Source organism: Gymnogyps californianus, chromosome 16 (genome assembly GCF_018139145.2).
Source record: "Gymnogyps californianus isolate 813 chromosome 16, ASM1813914v2, whole genome shotgun sequence".
NCBI classification, from domain to species: Eukaryota; Metazoa; Chordata; class Aves; order Accipitriformes; family Cathartidae; genus Gymnogyps; species Gymnogyps californianus.
In genome coordinates, this window is record NC_059486.1 from 1371392 (window position 1) to 1391085 (window position 19694).

The 19694-nt window shown below is 47.0% G+C and overlaps 1 protein-coding gene across 2 annotated transcripts in view; it reads right to left on the reverse strand.

Annotated features, from left to right (window-relative positions):
• The window catches only part of OSBP2 (oxysterol binding protein 2), a 129605-nt gene that overhangs the window by 99084 nt on the left and 10827 nt on the right, over positions 1-19694 (reverse strand). The gene's annotated exons all lie outside the window — the stretch shown is intronic.

Genomic DNA, 19694 nt, shown 5'->3' on the forward strand with positions numbered 1-19694 from the left:
AAATTGCTTAGTACTTCACTAGGCTCACCCAGGTGAGCAAAATGCTTTCCTGGGGCTAACTTCCCACAGAACCAACCCTCCTTCCACCCCATCTGAGCACACCAGGGAGAACCCACCCTTGCAGCAGCCTTAACCCACAACCATCCCACTGCTGACAGCCGCATCCAGGGCTTCATGTCCAGGGGCCAAAGCCCCCCGGCCAGTACAAGAGCACAGCACGCCCCTGCCCCACACCACACTTCTGCTGGTCCCAGCCAGGGAGAAGGCACAGCAGGCTGCTTCAAAGTGATGACCCCCCCACCATCCATGACAGCTACTGCTCTCTCTATCATGAACGTAATTCCACATCATCAGACATTCTTAGCTCTCCATGGGCTTTTAGCTTTATCAAAGCTGAAATGATCACTTAATTTTTGTATTTATTAGTTTTCCTCTTGCACCCCAGGAGAGCAGCCGGTCCCACGCTGCCCACTCGTCAAGGCAGCGGCAGGTATCACACCGGCTGAGAGCTGCCTTCTTGCACACAGAGAGAGTCTTTTCAGAGCATGCAAGCTGTGGAAGAGCCACACAGAAACCGACAGCCACTTCTTAAAACATGACAACATAGGGTTTTCAGAAGCAACTGAAGTCACTTTTTAAAAAAAAAAAAAAAGTCACAAAGACCAGGTTCTTAAAGGCACTTGGGCACAAAGATAAAGGCCAAAGTAGCCCCAAAACTGCCTCTACACCCACTGCTGCATTGCAGACACCTAAAATAGCTCTACAAGTGTTGAGCCAGCGAGTCCTCAAGGTTTCCCCACCAGCCCAGCAGACACGCTCAGACCAGCCAGCACAGGCACAGCCGCCAGCGTCACCGGTGCCGTACAAACCCTGCCAACACCAGGGCACGCACAGCAGCCACCAGCCTCCACTGCCCTGCTCCCACCCCGGGGGCTGCATGTCCTCCAGCCAGGAGGGGCTGAGCAGCACCTGGAAGCCAGGACCTTTGGACAGGATGAATCCAGAGTCTTTTCCTTGATCCTCATTGTATTTTTCCATCTTTTACCACCCATCTTCTACTTTACGCCATCTTTTACTTTTATTTTGTCTATCCCCTTTCCCATCCTGTTCAGCTCTGCTGCATACCCACGCCTCAGTCCTCATTCCTAACCCACCCTGACACCCTTCTTGCTGCCCAGCACCTTCTCCCCCTTACCACACTGCCTATCCCTCCCCAGAAAGCAGGACTACAATAAACACACTGTTGTCAGGCCACTTCTGGGTCCACAAACGTTCCACGTTCTGCCCCAGCACCCATGGACCACTTACCACCTTGCATTTACGCTGCGCAGCAAGGTGGGATCCTTCCCGGCTTGTCCGTACTACCAACCTCATTAAAGAGCTGACATAGAACAGACATCATTAACACTGAGAAAATTCAGTTCCTCCGTGTTTTCCTCCCTTCTGCTGCCGGCTATCACTTCCCATGGCACAGTTTAACCTTGCCCAGCATGTTCACCATTTTCACCCACGTAAGTAGCCAAAGGTCCTAGGAGAGTTTTAAAGACTGTAAATCCCCCTAAGTCCAGGTGACCATGCTGGGGGAAAGAGATGGGAGCAGGACGATGCTATCATAGGATAAATAAGCCTCGTGTACTTTTAAATGCCTCTTGTCCAAGTCATTTCCAGAGTCCTCTCTCCTACCCTCTTCCTAACATTAAGACATGCTGGAATTCAGTAGATGTCAGACAATCATTGCAGGGATTTTGCTAGTATTTCAGCAAAATACATTACTACACAGTTGCTCATTGAGTTGCAGTAGCAGGAGGAATCGCAGTCATTTGTAGGAATTACCTGCTACTTTCCCTTCCTTTCCTTCCTTCAATGTGCTCCATCTGGGCAGATGTCTTTGCTGATCCTCACATGGCAATGCTAAGTCTCTCCCTCTGACCCTGATCCCCCTCTCTACACAGAATCCTCCCCATCTTCATTCAGCTTCACATTTTATCAGGGCATTCCCAGTTACTCCTTTTTTCCACTGCTAAGAGCCTCTCTCCATCTTAACAGCAGCCACCCATCACCCTGCTGCACAGCTCTTCTCAACTCTCAGGTCACTAATGACACCTCCATAAACGCACTGAAGTCCAAAAGTGATCACTGGACACAGCTTTTCCAAAATTTTAAAATCAAGTCACATCTTTAAAGCCAGGAGCTGAAAAAGTCATCAGCCGCTGAGCACTGGAAGCTTACATGAAGACACACAACACCAGCTCGGCAAGTATAAGACTGTTCCCACGTGCCAGGAGCATCGCCCCTTATTCCTGAAAGGTTGAATGCAGTCTGCACATTGCTTCCTTCTCCATGGCCTTGAGCATGGTGACAGCCCCATCACATCACACGGGCAGGGGTACAGCGAATCTCCGATTACCAACAGGGTCCGCACGCAGCATCTGTAAAAGCCACCACGGGCTCGCGAGGGGCTTCCTAAACCTTCTGGCCCTGCTCCACATGCTGATGCAGCCGGAGAGCAAGACCTTGGCTCTTGCTCCCCAAGGAACGCATCACCAGGCAGGAGTCTCTAGGTCTCCTGAAGGAAGTTTTACAGGCATAGCCTAGAGTTGTTTTCAGAAAGATGGAGTTCATTATGGGATGGAGATATGGTCCCTACCAGGGGAGAACGGGCAGCAATCCAGAGAGATACTCGCTACCAACCTTATGGCTGGGGTTGCGTGTTACGCAGAAGGAAGCCATTCTGGCCGAACATGAACTCAAATCCCCAAACCCCCACAACCCCAGCTACGGTATTCCAAGGACTTCTCTCACCTGCTCAGCCCTGACACTGTTCTGCAGAACAGATCTAACCTAGGGCCACATCCGAGCTCGACATGCAGACACAGAAGCCATGCAGAAACGAAAGCCTCTTGGCACCTCCTGGGGACTTACAGCTCATGTCTCTCAGCACCACAGGTTAAGTTCAAACCCAGCGTACAGTGCGGTTATGCTTGCTTGCAAGGGGGGTGAATTTGGCTCCAGATGAAATCAAGCACCGATTTTCATTTCCAAAGTCATCCTCCTCGTGATGCAGCACATACTGACGTGTTCCCAGGAGGGACTACTTCCCACCTTGAGAGAACTGCTAAAATGATTTTCTCTTCTACACAAAACAAAGGTCTCCAAGGTGACTTCACTAAATCCATTTAAGTCATATTAAACAGCCTTGCTCTCCCACCTAAGAAAACCGTTTCGGTACAGGTTTTTGTTCTTTGAGCTACCTTCCCGTGCCAATCTGCATGGGAAATCAATTCCTATCAATCAGCACCCACACACGAGGCAGGCACCTGACCCAGCCCTGAGCCAACAAGCAAGCAATCTCCTCTATCCACATGCAGGAAAAACATAAGAGGTGCCCTTCAAAAGCACTCGTGGTCAGATGGATCTGCTTATTCACTGCTAGCAGCTCAACTATTGCATAACATGATCCAGGCAGATTTTCTGATTCTCAACTTTCTGCAATAATCTGAGTGCTGCACATATGGGAGAGCACGTGGACAGGCTGCAAAAAAGCTGAAGGGAGGTTAAACGTGGACATAGGCCACACAAAGGTGGATGCAGCTGAATATCTCGATTTTTTTGCTGCTCCCTCACAAAGCTAATCGATGGGATTCGCCTTCAGAGATATAAAATTATAGCTGTGCGTGGGAGAGGCGGAAGAGGACTGCCTTGCATACAGCCCTTGCCAACATACACAGCGAGAGGGGCTATGCAACATGAGGAAAAAACCCAAGAAAAATACCTGCAGCTGTTAAAAAGCAGGGAGGACTAACGCCCATCCAGCAAGGGGAAAGCTAGTGTCCCGGGTGAATATAACCCCTTCCCCTCCAGAGCACAACAGCGAGATCCTCAAAGCACCAGGGCAAGCTCCATGCAAGCCTTGAGCTGCTAACCAAGGCGCAGGCTACCATGCCCTGCCAGGGGCTGCACAGCTCGGGCACATGGCTCCAGACAAAAAAGACGACGAACCACGGAGACAGATGTCATGGCTTATTCCCAAAATCATTCTTGTGGCAAGAATGGTGCTGCTCACAGATGCATTAGGATCATCAGAAAGGGGATTTCTTACTCTAAAAGCATGAATATACTTTATCATGATGCCAGCAGGTCCCTATTTCAGCTGTCAAAGCTACTCTGGATGCACAGGTCCCAATTCCTGCACAGAATTTTGTCAAAGCTATCAGAAGATGCTGCTCTGAATACAGCCATATTTGCTTTTTTTATTTCAACAGCATGTAGGACACAGTAATAGAAATTTCAGATTGGCATCATCACTCAGGCACCCTACCCACCAGTACGGCAAAGCTCTTATATCACAGCAATTTGCAGAATGCCGGATTTTGCAAAAACCTTCAAAGATATTCTTGTTGTTAAAATATTATTTGCAGCATTTCTCTCTCTCTCTCTTTTTTTTTTTTTTTTTTTTTAAACTGGAAAAGCTGCTTCGGCTACTTTAATACCACAAATCTAAACATATAGAGCTTGACAAGACAACTTATCAGAATCAGTTACTTAAAAAGGCCTTCAGTATAAAACTCCTGGAGTCTAAATTTTACCAACTCATATTCTGCAGCCTGACAGATCAGCTACATGCCGTAGTGCAATAAAAGAACAGCAAGTCACGATTTAAAGACCTGCTTTCCAGTTCTGAAGGAATACTTGAGCTACACGAGGCTGCTCAGTATGCCAGCACTATGAAAGAGAAAGATGCTCCCACTTTTCAACAACCGTAAGAAATCTTACTATATATAAAACAATGAAATTCCTTTGTAAGAGCTCAGAAGACAGATTTATCAACAGAGCAAAGAGAAGAAGGTGAAAAAGTAGATAATAAAATGCTTTTTATCTACTAGCTCCACAGCTTCGGTTTCGGTGACATCACAACAGCCAAAGATTTAGCTTCAGATGCTGCTAAGATGTTGCTCATAGGATTTTATAACCATAACTGTGCGGCTCTGCTGGAAGTTAATAGGACACAGCAAGCAATAAACAGCCCCAGCTCACACTCTGCTCCCAAACACCGTTCCCTTAAAGCAAGCAAGCAAGCACGACGGATGCTTGTGGAATTTCTCCGCTAAGATTTCCTTTCCACCAGCAAGGCTCAACGCCATCGCTGGGTAGCCTCGTCTCTCCTAAAACTTGACTTCTCCTTTTCTGACAGCTCAGATGGGATCAAGCAAAGAACCTCGGCAGGGAACTGAGACTGCTTTGCACAGCACCCGCTTTCCAGGCGGCCAGCGGTATTTCAGCATACTTTATAGCTTGAGCACCGACAAGGAGGTCAGGGAGACCGCAGCAGCCCGACTTTGAGACCAGCACACACACATCTGCAACCCTGGCAGCTCAAGAGCTACTTCAGTTCAACCGAGCAGAGTGGGTACGACACGTGTAGGGACCTTGTTACGTTACGTCCTGGCTAAGAGCATCCAGCTTCCCGAGGGTGCTAAAAACACTCAGGCTAGCGAGTACGCAGCTCTCCAAACCGGCTTATCCACAAAAAACTCAACAGGACATTGTGCAAACACTGACCTGAGGCTTCTCTCCTAAGCTGGGAGGGCCAATACTGCCTGCTTATAGGCTCTCAGCATCACTCCATATTGCTAGGCACCTTCACAGAAAAATCCAAACACAATTTAAGTTATACCCAGAAAAATGACCCCTGAAATGCGCTCACTATCTCCTCCTAGAGATCTTTCTCCTATTATCTCAAAATCATTTGCTTGCTATAAGCCTCAGTAACCAGCACACCTGATTCTACACCTTAAATGCTAAATTCCCATCTTATCACTCTTACAGCCGTTCTGCTTTCCAGTGTAAATGTAGGTCACTGCAGTGCTCAAACTTGTCCTCGTGCTGACAGCCGCAGCCACCTCCCCGTGACAGCCTTGGAGAAGCACAAGGTGAGCAGCATTTCAAGACTCACATGTTCTTGTCTTTCCTATTCCAGCGTATCCTTCACCCTGGGGTTTCGCTCACTGCAGTTATGCCACAACAAGTAAAATTTGGGCATGTACGTTAGAGGCTGCACCTGAACCTCCAAGTCTCCGACCACGCACTTAAGAGAATTCACCCCCAGTGTAAGCGAGGATGCTAAAGCCAGCACTGTTCACGAGCAGCCGTCTGAGTCATTCTTCCCTTGGGAAAGCAGCACCAAGTGTTGAAACAGAAATCTGCTGTGAGCTACAGCCCTGGCAACAGGCAAGAGGCATCAGCAGACATGCTAGACCATTTGCCAGACTATCACTCAGCTGCCTGGTCACTGTTTACCAACCGGGAAATATTTTCTAATTTAAATAACATTTACAGGAAAATCTACTGCTGTTGCTGTGCAATCTTCTTGGGGTTTTTTTTCCTCCCCTCAATGATTACTTGCGCTGTAACAGCTCACGATGGGCAGCTGAAGTTTTGCAAGGAAGTTTTACTGTCCATGTTTGAGTTTTGAGTGTAGGTCCAGAAACAGCCTCCCCAGCACCGCTGGCATCACCGTGACAGCCGGTTCCCGCAGGTCACGCGCTTCGGCTGGGATGATCAACACAGCACAGGGACAGAGCCGAGCAGTTCACTGCCATCGGGGATGCTGCCAGCTTGTCCTCCGTTATGCAGGATTCAGGGAGAAAATAAGAAACATATGAAGAGTTTGAAAAGGAAAAGTCATAGACTGTCACGGAAGAGAGTGAAATTATTTGTGGTTTGGGGTTGGGGTTTTTTTGAGTCTCTGGATGTGAGGTACAGAGACCTTACAGCAACACTGCCACTACGTGCATTGCATGAAGCTGGACACAAATCCCAGGTCCATTTCTGGAGCTGGCAAACAGACACCTCGAGGAGCTTCCCCAGTGAGCTCCAGCACCACACTGTATTCGAAGAGCTAGGAGCTCAGAAACACTTCTTGGCTGTCATAGCTCAACAAAATTACAAATCTAGGCTTCCGCACCGGCGCTGCAGATCATACCCAAAAACCAATCCCACACAGCCAGAAGTAAACACCGCACTTTTGCAGCGCAAACTCAACATCTCAGGGCACCCTCCAACACACCAGCAGATCTGGAAAGGATGGGATTGATAAACATGTTGGTCTGGAGACGCTGGTACACCTGTGGCGTCAAAGCATCTCAAGAACCCAAATCACAACTCACAGCCCAAGAACTGAAGGGTGCTGTAGCAAGACGACTGTTGTCATCCATCCCCGAACACCTCCATCCTGGCTGCCCTGGCCGCCCTACCAAATTCAGCCAGCCCAGCATCACCTTACAGCTTCGCAATTCCACACCACCAGGTAAACAACACCGGGCTTTGTAACCGTTCCCCAGTTTTCTCAGCAAGATGACGAGGATAAACATTTCCATCCTGATCGATCGAGAAGAGAGTGAGACAAGAGAAACACATAGCGTAGCAGATGGACTGCAAAGCAACACATCCAGGAGGCACTTCCCCAATTAGAGAGACGGAGTCCTGTTCCTGCATCTGCTCAGGGCTCCCCGACAGCCTATTCCCTCCCGCGGGGGAAAGGTAAGTCCCCAGCACGTGCGAGCGGTGAGCAGAAGTTCAGCACATCCCGGTCCCAGGGAGACCGGAGGGTTTCTCTGCAGAGGGCTGTGGAAGAGCATCACCCCCTGCAAAGCACAGCGGTCCAAGACACAGGCACAGATCACTGCGCTCCGACCTTGCATCGCATGACCATGGATATGCGGGTGAAACAGGGCAGGTATTGTTGTAACTACCAGAAAAAAACCAAATGCACATTGAAACTCATTTAAACGTGGGCGTTCTTCTGATAGAGAAGCCGTACATCACCAGAAACAGGTACGAAATCCAACTATAAATGGCTGCAAAGCATCCTCCTCGCTGAGTCTGCTAATTGCTACTATTTCTACCAATATTCCGAAACAACGCAGGCATTTAATACAGAAATCGTGCAGACCTCTCACACTCATGTTTGTACAACAAGAAGATTATTTCATTCCATTAACCTTGTGCACAACACGAGGACCATTCCCTGGTGGCCAAAATGTAGATGTTTGACCCCCCCCTTATCCCTCCATACCTGATTACCCAGGGACCAGTCTCATCTCTGCCTTTGCTTTCTCCGCTATATGGCAACCTGGAAACATTCAGAAGTTCAGACGAAACCCACTTTTTTAATTCCTGTCCCCCCTGCAAGAGAAAGAAACTGGAAAGCCTCACAGATGACAGTCTCACTGCTTCTTACACCACTGACCTCTCCTGACTTGGAGATTAAGACCTATTTTTCCTACTGTATCTTTCACAGATTAAGTTGAAACCAGTTTATTCATTTCATTTTCCCATCACACTGGAAAATATCGTATCATTAGCTAAGTTAAGGGCTCTGCGGCCCTTATACTGAAATATTTATACCAGCTGCATAACTGGGAAATGCCCTTTAGAGTAAGCTGCAGAGACTGCTGCAGGCAGAGGCAAGAACAGAAATCAAGGACAGGGAAGCAAAATAAGCAGAATTGGACAATGCAATAGATGGGGACAGAAAAGAGGAGATACTGAATGGATTTACACTCTGCCTGGCCCACAATAAGAGCAATGCATTGAAATACTTTCAGCACCTTTTTTTTTTTTTTTTTTTTTTGAAGATGATGCAGAACAATCACACTCCACAAGGGTAATCAGGCTGATCCTTCTCTTAATTAATTGAGGATGGAAATTTCTCACAGGGGATTTTGTTTCATTACCGGGAGTGGGTGGTAGCACAAAAGACGATGCAGTCACAAGCCCTCGCGGTGCAGGAAACGCCATTCGTGCCCGTCTGAGCAGCAAGGCTTGCTCTTCCCACGGGACACTGCTCTCCCCACGGGACACTGCTCTCCGCTTGCATTCCACAAAGCACAAACCAGCTCTGGACAATGCACGAGGACTTCCATGCAGAATTCATAGTCTAACAAGACTATCTGGATTAGGTCGAGCTCGCCGATCCTTCGGTGACCCCAGCGGCACAGCCAGCAACCCGCCGGCGTTTCCACAGGGCGCAGGGACAGGAGCCACGCTCCTCATCTCGCCCCGCCAACAAAAGGCTGTTGTGCCACCACCGCCTCCCCAGCATCACCCGCGCAGGCGAGCGGCTCCCTCCCCGCCTCGGCTCCAGCTTCCAGCCCCGTACCGCCACCGCTTCGAGGTCCTCTGAGCCCGAACAGTTCATCCGCGCTGAAATCTGGTGCTCAGTTTCACAGTCACCGTCATCCCATCCTCGATACAGGAACATTTGAAATATTTCATGCAGAGCAGGCCCATAGCTGAGTTACAGGAACCCTTCTGCACAAGTGCTTCATGGCACGTTTCCCGATAAACTGAGATTTTGCACGTCCTTTGTTCAGAATAATTGGGGGTATAAAGCCAGTGAAATCTCTGCATTCACTTTTATGGATGAGAAATTCCAAAAAGCACTTTAAAACTGGTTTTATTTTGAGGCCAAAAGCTCACATGCCTGAAGTTAGGGGATGTAAGCACGGACACCAAACCTCTTGGGGTTACAACTCTCCCTTGGTTCAAGGAAAAAGGATTTTTACGACAACTCAATTCCAGAACACAAATGCCCAAGGGAAAGCAGGCGCGTGGCTCAGGAGGTATTTTCCCAGCTTGCACAATAAGCAATATTCACGTTCAGCACATCAGAAGCTGGTTCAGCACAGCTCTCACAAACCGCAAGCTCCGCATGACAAACAGCTCAGATTTTTTTCTTCCCTTCACCAAATCCACCAAGTCACAAACAAAACCCAAACAAGCATACGGCAAGTGTGGTACTGAGATTTCTGTGAAAAGATACGATTTACTTCTATTTAAAGGCCGATTAATCTGCAACTGGCTGCAGTCGGGATGGGAACAGATTAGTAACGATCAGATTTAAGGGAAAAAGCCTGCAATCCAGGCTGCAATCCTTGCCAGCCAGAGGGATGCCCGCAGTTCGGGCACCCACCTCCTCTGCAGATCACGGGATGATTCCCCCCCAACCCGGCCAGCAGCTTCCCAAGCTGGCTTCTGGGACAAGCTGCTACCTGCACGTGGGACCCAACACCAACGAGCCTCAGCCAACACCACCCATCGTTGCCAAGCAAGGGTTTAGGAGTGACATTACTGTAAACCTCTCCTGTAAATAGATGGATACAGTAACAGAAGCAATCTGGATTTCACACTCCTTCCTCCAGTGCTCTGCCGCTTCAGTTTGGCTGCAACACCTACCCCAGTGCAGGGCAAGCCTTTGCAAGGAAAAACCTGGAAGACACTTTTGCTTCGCACCGTTTACAAATAGACCTTGTCTCCCCATGCTTCACAAAGAGAAAAAAACCTACAAGGGAGCTCAGGGAAGGTAATTTGTCAGAAGGACATTCTCGCCCACACCGCTGCAGTGTAGGACAAGGCACCACACTCATCCCTGACACTGTGTGCCGTAAAGGTTTAATGCAAAATCTCACAAGCATGTTTTGCATACATTAGCACTTTCAGGTCGGAAGCATCTTCAATGTAAGAGTCAGCATTGGAAAACTGACTGCTGGCAAAGTATACAGATTTAATAGATGGTCAGGTCAAGAAAACCGACAACATTGCCAAGCTGAAACGTCTCTGCAACCACCCAGGCTTCCCCCCTGCTTCTTTTCTTAAATAAAAGTGCAGCAGACCTGCTGGCTAGAAGGCTGAACAGCACAGCTAGCCCCATTTGGCTTGTCAACAGGCAGTCTCCTCCAAATACATAATATATCCGAGCAGGGTGCCTGAGTATAGGGCCTCTCGTTTCCTGAGAAAACAGTGTGTAAAGCATATATAAATGCACAAAGACTTATAAATGCTTTTACTGCTAACATCAGAACCACATCAAAATGCACAGACATGCCCCAGTTCCCTTCCCCTCATTCCCCAAAGAGGAGATGTTCTGCTTCTACTGGGCTCCCACCACCAAGACTTCCACCCCAAATAAAAGGATACTCTAAAAGCAATCTATTCAGATGCATATTCTTCAGGATTAGCTTTTATAACACATTTATGACTCTCCCATGTGCACAGTGCAGGTTTTCTGCCAGGAAACCTCAGCAGTGGTCAGCAGGAAAAAAAAAAACTGTAAGCCACCACACAGAGATCAGCAAGTGCAAGACATGGTCTGGCAAAAGGACTTTGTGTTAGGTATTTTATTAAAAAAAAAAAAAAGGGAAAAATAAAACAAGTTTACAAAAAACAGTTACTAGTAAGCTTCCCCACTCCTCCCACCACGTCATGCTCCACCTCTGGAGAGGCTAGTGGTGGCCATGGCTGATAAGGCTATCAGCCCTGTAAACACAGGCACCCAGACAGAGCTCTTCAAGCTGCTGGTTTGGGTGAGCGGCTTCACCTGCTCCTCAGGGTGAACTGTCACCTTGTTCTGCAGGGCAAGAGCTCTCCACGCTGGTGTGACACTGTACAACCACAGCTTTGCTCCAACGCGACACTTTCCTCCAGCCTCCCAAAAAGGGCTTTCACTCCTCCCCTTCCAACAGAAGCAGAATTAAAGGCTGTAAAGGAACTCAGCGCAGGGAAAGCAAAGCAAAGCATAGCATATCTGGTTGGGAAAATACCCTAGTACTTGGCCAGGAAGAAACCCCGTAAGAGCATACCAGAGTACCAGGTGTCCCATTTACGGCAGTCAGCCCACAGCCGATAGAGCAGACATCACCCACAGTCGTCCATCTCATCCAAAAAATCCAAAACACAAGGTCAGCAGCTTTAGCAAAGCCACTGCTGTACGGTCAGGCAGCGGGAAGGCTGCAGCGAGCTGGGCTCTGCATATGGAGCTGCATCTCCTGCAACGACATTGCTGATGACTGTAACACCATTAGACACAACGACAAAAAGCTTCTGGGGAAAACAGAGAGAGTTGTCTTTAGCACCAGGCACACCGGTATCGCCCTCGGCACTCCCTCACCTGTATTTTGAATGCACTGGATTTCCTCCTATTTAGGCTCTTCTCTGACTAGTTGCCTAGATGTAGTTTCCCAAGATAAAACCTTGGTTCAGGGGTATGTTCTGGTAACTGCAAACGCATATGAGAAAGTGCCAAACTGCAACCGCCAGACAGAGCCCGGAGCTTACAGCCCAGCAGGGACGCTGGCAGCTTCGCAGGAGGCAGGCACACGCTCAGCATTCAAGAGAACCCTGTTAGAAATCCTGCTTGCCTCTTCTAAAAATGCCAGAGGAAGCACCTCGGTTTACTGTTTTCCTTAGTTTCCAAGCAAAAATGCTAAAGATCCAGAGGGGAAGAAAAACCACCAAGATTTGTGGGCAGTACTGCTGCCAAGTTTATTGCATCGATTAAAAGTTTATGGAAGGTCTGGTCCAGATCCCATCATCTCCACACAAGTTCGTATAAACTAAGACCTGGGTGATGCATGACTTACATGCTTGGTGGTTCATTTTTAAACAAGAACAAACAACAGATGACCATACACAAGGTTAATTTGACAAATGCTCTTACTGCACAAGAATGTTGAAATAAATGCAATACAGCAGATGAGAGCCTTAAGCAGTAATTCTTGTTACAGCCTCTGCTTTTAAGTTTTTACTGGTCCTTCAGCCCTTGGGAATTGTGTTAAATGGTCAGAATAAAGATCAGCCATAGTCAGCTCATGTTTATATTTTCTCACCACCATGTCCAAGAACATAAGAGTGCACAGGGCACAGCACAGTCAACACCAAGACGCAATTTTTATTCCTATCCCACCAATGTGCTTTCATACTTACAATATTCAGATTGGCAAAAATATCCTGGGTTTTCAGACTATAGAGTTTAGGGGTGTATTTGCTTCAAGTGCAAGACTTACCCAGTCTTTCTGAGAACAAGTGGAGATAGAAGAGCTTGCTTCCAAGAATTTTTCCATGGCTGCAAGCAGCTCTCTTTATGCAAGTTACCGTCAACGTTAATGTTTTCAGTACGACATAAGTTTTCTTCAGAGACACTGCATGAATTATGGCCTGTGACCTCGAACATCACTTTAAAGTCATCACACTTCTGACTTTTTGCCAACTTTCAAACAACACTAAAATTACAGTGCAGAAGTTCTTTCTGCATGAAATATTTCTTACGGATAGATATCTAGATGCAAAGCCTGCATGGTTGCATAGACATATTTCTTCCTCTATTTTAAGGCCTGGGCACAAGAAGACAAAGCTAAAACTTCGCATTTAAAACCCGATCTGTTGCTTCTCAGCCCCTGACTGTGAAGCCCTCAGTTCAGCAACTGCCTTGCTACAGGTTTATGTACTATACAGCGTGAAGGCTGGTTTCTAGGTGTGCGCCCAGCACAGATTTGGAGAGCAGTTCATTCAGTTGCATTTTCTCACTGAATATGACAAGCAGCTGCTTCTGCTCAAGGCAAATACTCAACGTCAGCGGACAACAGCAGCTTCTGAGGCCTCCTGCAACCACCCAGAAACTTTATTCCTTGACAAAAAACGCGTTCAGCTCTATGATCAGCGTATCCTACTTGTAGTAGCAATTACCTCTTCTTCGCCGAGATCAGTGTAGGCAGCTACCTGCCTTTCAGAACCGATTCAAGTCGCTGAGTAGTGGGCATAAAATTGCTACCCAAGTCTGAGCAGAAGGGAGCATGAACTTGAAAACTGAAACCTCCATTATCTATGAAATGATCAGATTATCCTTCGAGGACACACTCCTGAGGAGTGTGGAGGTTAGCAATGCAGTGAACAGCAATTTTTTCCAGAAGAACTGATGAAACAGAGGGGAAAATGCAAGCAGGATCTTAAAACATGTCTGCAACTGAGTGCATGGAGCAATGTGACACAACATAAGATCTTTCCCATTCCTTATGACACTACCCAAAAAATAAAAAGATTTTGGCAACTGGCTTTTCAGCCGCTGGAGGTGCCAAGAGCTTTTTTTGAAATAGAAATCGAGAGGTCACTGCTTACTGTCCCGTGATTCGGACTGGTAGATCTCTTGGATCAAATCCTGCAGATGCCCAAGTGACCTTGGCCAGCCACTTCTGGACAGACCTGACACATCTCAGCTGCTTCACCTGCAAGACCGAATGCCCAAAGCAAGTCTTTCAGCATTAGGGCCTCGAGACCTCTTCCTGAACAGTTACATTTTCGTTACCGCCAGCCTACTTAGATGAACACTGCTCATCAGGGTCAATCAAGGATGAAGCATAGAAAAAAGTTACAATGGTTAGAGCAAGGTATTAAATTTAGAGTTTATGTATATATATATGTCTATATGATACAATTAATTTATATTGTATCATATATATTGTATTATCAGTACTATATTGTATTCTTACATATAATTTATATTGTATTATATAATTTGTCACAAAACTCCAAAATAACAAGCAATCACCTGGTGACGCTGTGTTACTGTATTTACCTTCCCAAAGTAAATGCCAGAAAGACAGTCGGACCACCACTGAATGTGGCTGACACCACATTCCCTCTAGCCTGCACACAGGAATACACAACCGCACAAAGCACATACAGGTGCTTTCAGAAATTGATCTTGGGGATCCGAGTCATGCCAACACTCTGCATTGGGATCAGTGTTCAGGGGTTGTATGTTTTCTACAAAAATCCTATGGATATTGACTGTGGGCTACCAGGAACAGAAGAGTTAAACGTATGGCCAAGAGGGAAGGCAAAGTCAGTGACCTTCACAAGGGACGGCTCTCACGCGTAGACAAGGATGAGTTACAGCTTGAAGCGAATTTCCCAACTGCTCAAACCAGACTTTCAGTGTTGTTTTAGTGTACTGTGTTGCAAGAAAACTTCCGTGGCGCAATAAGATGCTTGGTGTTTTTTAATGCAGAAACATTCAAGCTGCTTCAGCACAGTCGAGGACCTGCCCTCCGCTCTCACCAGCTTCGTGCTCCTCTGGTTACAGTCAAGCCTAGGTCCTAGTCTCCCAGACGACACTTCACAGGACACCTTCACACCTTCTCAAGAAGAATTAGCTGCCATCCCACCCATCTCCTCCACCCAGGCAAGGTCCACATCCACAAAAGCAGCATCAGCACTTTATTCAAAGTCGCTACCTTTCATTTTAGCAGCCACTGTGGGAAGCCAAGGGACTTCCAAAGAAGCCCGTTGTACACATACGACGAAGGCAAACAAGCAATTAATGAGCAAAACCACATTTTGCACAAACAGGCGCTTTGCTCGGCCAGGCGACCCACCCCAGCCCACCCAGCTGCTCAGGCTCTGGGGAAGCAGAAGGATTTTGCCGGCAGGTCCCAAAGCCCCACTGCAGGTCCAGGCTGCAGTGCTTCAGAAAAAGCATTAAAAACCTCTGTCCCTGAGTGCCTGAGAGCTTGTGTCCAGCAGTTCCTCTCAAAGGGACAGGGCTGGGAACAGCTTATTTTTAGACCTCAGCCTCAGCAACATTCATTTCCATAGGCGACGCATCAAACGCTTACCTTCTCTGAACGCCTGCCTCCTCTGCCTCTCTAACAACTTCAAAATTAGACTGCTTGAGACAGAATAAAGAGATTCGTGCTTCCTAATGAGGACAATTTAAACTGGACGAAGCAAGTAAAGACTTAACATACAGAGGGGCAACAGACAGTTACTTTGCCAGTGCAGAAAAAAACAGAAGTGAAAACAGGAAAAGCAGAAAGGTGTTTGCAGTGTGCCTTAGCTATCAGTGCATTGATACACACTCCCCCAGTACACTATGAGATATGGATAGTTACACCTTTGAAAACAAATATTGACAAGTACAGCTCAGCACCAGAAGGAAACCAGTTCTCTGAAGCTTTTTCACAGCTTTACGTTTTCTCCAGCCAACAGAAGAAAGATGAATTCTGTTGCATAGCTTTAAAGTACAACATATTGAACACCAAACATTTATACAAAAGCGTTAAGGCAGGTCCTATACAAGAAAGGCCAAACTTGGTCTAAAAGCCACCCTCTGCACACACGTGCTCCTCCATTTAAGCAAATCCAAGAAGGTGCTGGCAGGACAGTGACTCATGTCCCACGTCTTTCTAGCAGCAGCTAGGAAGGACACCGAGCCCCAGGGGTCTCACCCCGGCAGGTTCAGCTGCTGGAAGGTTGCCCCCAAAAGAGCCCAAAGCACTGCAGGGTGGACATGGCAAGTCTCCCCGGGGGAGGAGGAAGACCCCAGCTGAGCTGCAGAGGAAAGCAGCCCACTGCTTAGCTGGTTTTCAGAGCACAACTTCATGCAGATGAAAAATAAAGCTGTGTTCATCCTCCTCCTTTCTTCCCAGGATACACCAAAGTGCTTTTATGCATGAAAGCTCGTTTTTCTTACCTTCTCTGCCCATTTTTATTTCTTTATTCTTGTAAGGAGGTACAGAAAGAAAAGTAGGTTTAAACCTTCAATTTTATTTTTTTTTTACTGTTTTACCAGAGGTAAAAAGAAATGCTGTAACAGGCCACTGTAGGAAATCTTCCCGTGGTCCCATATCAACATATTAAAGAGTACACACGAGCAAAAAAGCAGTAAAATGCTCTTTTCCCAAGTAAGCGAGCTACATCACATCATATTCACGCTTGCTTAAGACTAAACTAAGCTGTTCAGACTACAACACTTGCACACGGGAGCAGATTCTTTTTATAGAGATCTGCCGCAGCAGAAACACTACTCTTGAGGTTATATTAAAGAGATAAAAGGTGCACTTCGCACCAAGTAGTATGATGTGCCTTCGCTAGTTTCAGTCACAGGAGTGCACTGAAACCCAACAGTGATTTTAAGCATTTCTGCTAGGTTTACATCCCTCAGGCTATAAACTCGCCCTCAACACACCACACATTACCATCATGTTGTTGTCTTTGTTTTCGTCCTGTACAAAGCCAACAAACCTCCCCACATTTTCTCCCATTAGCAACTACAGTAAAAACATTTAGGGTGAAAGACAGCTTTGCAACACCAAGCAAAGCCCACCACCCCAAAGCCCAGCACATCTCAACTGGTAGGTCCCACGACAACAGGCTTGGGTCTTGCATTTCGTACTGTTCTCCTTCCGTCTGATGAAGATACACTCAGTATAGAGGGGAAAAAAGGCAGCAGTCCTAGACACACACGGCAAGCTAAGTATCAGCAATTCACATGCAACTCTTGCACATCCTCTAAATGCTCCTTGGAAAGCCAAGAGGGTTTTTTGATGCAAGACTTGATGCACTGTGGCTTTTCTTAAAACAATTCCTACCAGGGAACCTCTGCTGATGTGGCAGCAGGAGGGAGGCACAAGCTCACCCAACAATGTGCTCTCCATCAAGTCTTCTGCACATCTTGGGCTCCAACCCCAGCAAGACGATGTGGGACCTGAAGCCACGTACACCCTGCTGCCAACCACAATGCAAGGTACCGATCCCAGGTTTGGGCAGCACAAAAGTCTGATCAACAAAACCTTATCCTGTAGTCTTGTCTGGGCAAGGAATACGTTTAAAAGGCATTCCTCCTAGCAGTATGTGGTTTACTACAACACACACTCCCCGTGGGTTATTAACACTTGGTTAGTTGTATATAAAATCAACAGGACAGGTAAACCAGCAGTTCCATAAATAAACCACAATTTGAAAATTAAAAATGACCTAATGGTAACAGTGGAGTTTACTTACATGACACATAGGACAAAGGGTTTGCTAGATTTAACTTATTTCCTTTACAAGGCAAATGAAAAACAGCGAAAATATTTAAAGAATGGTGTGTTGAATGCAAGACAAAAATATAATTCCCTCCATACCTGTGACGATGTCCTGCTTCAGGGTAACACCTGCTATGATTAGAAGCCAGCTTACCATTGGCATTTAGGCTAGTTACTTTACAAATTCCTCCTTCCTAAAATTACAGAAATTGTAAATCATCATCATGGAAACGCCTCGGACCAAGTTCACAACATTAAAACCACACTCCGTTAAAGATTATGTTGCTCCTACTCCCATTACAACCGTCCAGCCTTACCGTGTGAAACCCAGGGCACAGCACAGCAGACAGGTTACAGAGGAAAGCTCCACTGCCATGCTCCCAGTGCATCACTAAAAATGCGTCACTGCCTCCCTGCAGCATCCATAGGGATTTTTCCCTAAAGCTCTCAGTGCCCCATCTACACTGACGGCAGAATTTGACTCCCACAATCATTAAGCCTGTTACAGGTATTGTGCACTTGGAAATCAAATGTAGAACTCCCGATGAAATCAGTCTCGTTCCCACAGCACATGCTTTATGCTGTCTCTAAAGCAGGGGATGACAGGTAATATATAAATCTGTAACGTCCCCAACATGGAGAGTATCGGCTACGGGCAGCCAGAGAGATATTTCATTATTGCACTGTAAAGGCAGCTTAGGGCTGCAGATGTGAAGTAGAATCCAATCCAGTAATTACGGACCTTATCTGTGCTGAGATACAGTGCTGCATCGTCTGAAGGTACTCAGAAGTGACAATTCAGGGCTTGATGCCTACAGGCTGTAAGGAGGAAAAAATTGGCTTACTAGAGGGCAACAAAGGACGACTTGCTAGACCTCTGCAAGTCAACTTCCAAATTTAAAACTAAACTTCCAAGGAGCTTGCATCCATAGGTTTTCCACTTGAAAGCAGAAGTCTTTACTGCTTTTCTTGTGGTGTAAAAGAAAGGGACAGAGAGGAAGAGGTGGATGCCTCACCCAGTGCATACTCAGAGTTTACCTACATAAAAATGCAGGCTCCTCAGAAAACAGTTCAAGGGCAGCACCACAGCTGGGACATCCCAGAGACTACACAGGCAAAAGCAAACAGGTAAGAAAATATTAACATTTCTGTCTTTCAGCTCCTAAGTAAGTCCCACTCCTAAATGGATCAGAAGGGATCAGAAACCCAACCCCAAGCGTCCCAGTAAAACACTATATTTATTATAAGCTTTAACTAATAAAACCATGATATACCAGTAAAGCACAGTTCAATCACATCATAAATTTCAGACGTGCATTTGTATTGGCTTGCCAATCCTCAGGCTGTCCCAGTGTCAGGCAGAAGTCTTTCCCTCAATTTAGGGCCCAATTTATAACTTTAGAGAATAAAACTGTACTGATTTTTTTAAAAAAGTAGTACAGCCACCAGCAGTGCAGGAATTGAGAGCTGGAAGGGCTGGATGAGTAACGCTAGCTTTTACAAAGCCAAACTCTCAGTACTATTAAAAAAAAAAAAAAACAACTTTAGAACCGCCACAGAGCACACGGTGAGATTGCATTGTTCGAGCAGCACTGAAAGCACCAGTGTCCCGACTCCTCACCAAAGCGGCTTTTCAGATTTGTAAGTGGATCCTGCTCATTGACGAACGCGAGGCACAGAAGAGCCCCAGACCGCAGAGGACGTACCCTGCAGCCCATCCCTTCCCACCTCCCCCGGTCATGACGTGACTCTCGCCTGTGGGGCACACGGAGGAGGTACAACGCAAGGACCAGAAGGATGCAGTAAACCACCGGTTATCTGTACAGCCCCAATGCTCTGTGAGCCCCGGTCAGCTCTCCTCACTTCACATTTGGAGACCTCCCCAGGCAGCTCTTCCCATCAGTCGCTCTGCCGACGCAGCTCTCCTGCCCTCCCCAAAGCCAGCACCCAGCTACGGCTGTCTGGCCCTGATATTGGCAGTGGAATATGAATCGGGGGGGAAAAAAGAGAATAAATGAGGGTCTCGCGCTGCGAACCCCCTGTAGCAGGAAC